Below are 4,057 nucleotides of genomic sequence, written 5' to 3'. Positions count from 1 at the left end.
CTTGTTGATCCAAGGACATTGCTTTTACCCGTTGAGCATCTTTTTTTGATAAATGGCTGAGGTCGGGGACTGGACCGCTGGAGGATGATTTTCCTTTTCTTTTATCCTTTTCATCAGCCTTTACTAGAGCCCGTTCATAGTTTGACAAAAGTGGTATCCTTTTCTTGGCTCCTTCCTCCATCCTGATAAAAAAGTTTAAATCTCACCGACTTACTGGCGGTGGCTCCATCTCCCTTGCCTTTTTTAATTCGGCTTGTTTCTTGAACCACTCACTGGCCTCTCGTTGGATTTCTGCCCACTGTTCTGCATGAGACATTGCCTCAAAGCGTTCCTTACGAGCCACTTCAGGGTCGACCTTTGTTTTCTTCTTTCTCTGCTGTCTTTGCTTGGGAGGCGGTGCTCGTGACTTCTTGAGTGGTGCTGCAGGTTCCTTCGAGGGGGCCGCTCTTGGTGCCGGCGACGGTGATCGGGGAGGGGTGTTGTTATTGTCGTCGTCGCTCCCAGCACCAGGATGTGGTGGAGATGGAGACCTTGATATAGATGGAAGAGACGGTCCTGGAGCAGGAGATGCCGGTCTCGAGGTATGAGGAGAAGGTCGCTGCTCGGGATCTACGGGGAGCGGTCTTGAGGTCTGAGAAGATGGCTCCGTGCGGGGAATAATGATGTAGCGTTTCTTCCATAGAATGATCCCATGAAGCGCATCTGCCAATGTCTTTTCCCCATCGCCTCCCGGGAAGTCGAGCTCTAGACCTTCATACTGGGCATCTACTATTTGCTCGACGCAGACGCTGGCGTAGCCTGTTGGAATGTCCATGCCATGACTGCTCTGCCCTGCCAGCGTTGGTAACGCACTCCCGTACGCTACCTGTACATATAGCAGAAGTAAACAAGTTGAACTCCGATCTCGAGGCCTGGATCAATTGACAAGATTGCATAAATATTATGTATAAGTATACCTTAATAGTGAGGTTGCCGACCGGTGCATGCAGCTCACATGAGGTCTGTTGCGTGATGGCATCCACGGGGAACCGTTGCTCCTCCACGGGTAACCTGGGCGTCTGCGCATCGGGGACCCCTGTAGAAGCACAACTGCTCCCGAGGCGTTGAGAAGGGCTGGCGGTGTGAGGATTCGGCATTGCTCCAGATTGCGCCAACTCCGCAACTGCGTCGGCCACCCGCCGATTGATTTCATCCATCATTCTTTGTTCTAGCATCTGCCGCCAGCTCTCCTCCATCTGTTCCTTTCTTCGCTTCCGGCTTCTGTAAGAGGCGTTGTCGCCTCGGAAAGCGAACTTCCACGGAACCACCCCGAACCCCCGGCAACGTCCTGGGTGCTCTGGATTACCGAGGGCCAATGTGAGCTCATCATTTTCTCGGTCCACCCTCAACCTCCCAGCCTTGGAATCTTCAATGTTCTTCATGAGGTGTTCGGCCTTCTCACGTATTGTGTCATTGAAAATCAGCGTCCCATCCTCTTGGCTTAGGGAGCCTCCATGAGCGTAGTACCAGTTCTTTGATCGTTCGGGCCATTCAATAGTTGCAGGTATGATTCCCCGTTCGATCAGATCTTGTTCCATCTTTCTCCACTTGGGAATTGCTGAGCCATACCCACCTCGCCCCAAATGATGGTGGTAGCCCTTCTGACTAGCATTTGCAACGTTGGTCATGATCTTTTTCACACCTTCTTCACTCCTCTTGTATTCAACAAATGCATCCCAGTGGTCCCTCAACTTTGGCCACGCGTTGAAGTCTGGAGTTTTGCCCTTCTTGATGTAGTGGGTGTCCAGCATCTTCTTGAATGTCTGGAATTGAGTAGCCATCTTCTTAAGCGTCCACGCTTTGACATCCTTCTCACTATATCCTTCGGGGAATGTGAAATGTCTCTTCACGTCTTCCCACAGCATATTCTTTTCTGTCTCTGGAAGGGCGTACGGATTATCGCTTCTGCCCTTCCATTCTCTAATGCTGATAGGCACGTTGTCCCGGACGATTGCCCCGATTTGACTAACGTACTTCTTTGCTACTTTCTTGGGAGCAACCGGCTTGCCCTCTTCTGTAACTTCGGTGATGACAAGCCTCCCTTCCATCACCTTTGTACGACCTCGGGTCTTCTGCCCTTGTGTCGATCCGGAGGGCTAACAGTTCAAAATTTGTTAATTAGTACGTAGTAGTAGCGGTGGCGTGAAACAATACAAGAATGGTTGTATATACCTCGTCGGAACCTTCCGCCACGGCAAGTTGTTGCTGCGGCTCTTGCTCTTCATTCCCATCGGCAGACATATTGAGGAACATGTCCGCCTGGGTGCCCTCTTCATCCGTGTATGATAGTGGAACGTTGTCGCCACTACCATCACCAGCGATTATTTGCTCCATGATATACCTTGCGGTCTCATCGTCTGCCATTTCAACTATTGCTGGAAACATACATGGAATCATACATGACAGTCATAGAAATCATCTTAATACAAATTTGTACAAAGTCCGGAATCATACATGTATATAATGAAATCATAAAATAACATGAATCGTACAAAGTCCGGAATATTTATACAAATTTCTATGAATTTTGACGAATTTCTACAAATTTCTACGAATTTTGACAAATTTCTACAAATTTCTATGAATTTCTACAAATTTCTATGAATTTCTATGAATTTCTATGAATTTATACAAATTTCTATGAATTTCTATGAATTTATACAAATTTCTATGAATTTTGACAAATTTCTACAAATTTTTATGAATTTCTACGAATTTCTACAAATTTCTACAAATTTCTATGAATTTCTATGAATTTCTATGAATTTATAAAAATTTCTATGAATTTCTATGAATTTATACAACTTTCTATGAATTTTGACAAATTTCTACAAATTTTTATGAATTTCTACGAATTTCTACAAATTTCTATGAATTTTGACGAATTTTACGAATTTGTATGAATTTCTACAAATTTCTACGAATTTCTATGAATTTCTACAAATTTCTACGATTTTCTATGAATTTCTACAAATTTTGACGAATTTCTATGAATTTCTACAAATTTCTACGAATTTCTACGAATTTTGACGAATTTCTACGGCGGCGATAAGGGCGGCGGAGGCTGGACGGCGGCGGTCAGGGCGGCGGTACGGCGGAGGCGGTTCACCGGAACCACGGGCGGTGCCTACTACGTTGTGATGGGCGGCAGGACGGCGGCGATCACGGCGGCTACTCGGCGGCGATCACGACGGCTACAAGGCGGCGATCACGGTAGCTACTCGGCGGGACGGCGGCGATCACGACGGCTACTCGGCGATCTCTGTATCAACTCTAACTTAACAAGCTAACTAGAAATCTAACTTAACAAACTAACTAGAAATCTAAAAATCTAACTTAACAAAATTAGAAATCTAAAAATTTAACTTAACAAAATTACAATTCTATCTAAAAAAAACAAAAATAAAAGAAAACCCTCTCCCGGCGCACCGGTCGGCGCGGCAGACCTCTCGCGCGCGGGGCGGCGGCCGGGGCGGTGGGACGGGGCGGCCGGGGCGGCGGGACGGCGGGACGGCGGCGGCCGGGCGGCGTGCGGGACAACGGCGGCCGGGCGGCGTGCGGGACAGCGGCGGCCGGGGCGGCGACGAGGACGAAGACGACGACGGCGGGACGACGGCGGCCGAGGCGAAGACGACGACGGCGGCTACAAGGGACGGCGACGAGGGGCGACGAGGGGCGACGAGGATGGAGCCGGCGACGAGGGGCGACGAGGATGCGGCCGGCGACGAGGTGGCCGGGGGCTGGGCCCGTCGACGGACGAGGAAGGGATCGAGGAGGGCCGGCCGGGGGACGACGACGGCGCAATGCGGGACGTCGACGGCGCAATGGGGGACGACGACGGCGGCGGCCGGCGAGGGAGGCGGACGCGCGGCGACGGCGGAGAGCGTGGGACTTGCGAAATTTTCGCTAAGTGTGGAACTGGCGGGGGGTAGAAGGGAGTACAGTGCCTTTTAACCCCCCCTTTTATCCCGGTTGGTGACGGGACCCGGGACAAAAGGGTGCCCCCGCCAGGTGGGGC

This window comes from Setaria italica, chromosome IX (genome assembly GCF_000263155.2).
Source record: "Setaria italica strain Yugu1 chromosome IX, Setaria_italica_v2.0, whole genome shotgun sequence".
NCBI lineage: Eukaryota > Viridiplantae > Streptophyta > Magnoliopsida > Poales > Poaceae > Setaria > Setaria italica.
The sequence above is the reverse complement of the archived record's forward strand: the minus strand, read 5'-3'. Positions refer to the sequence as shown.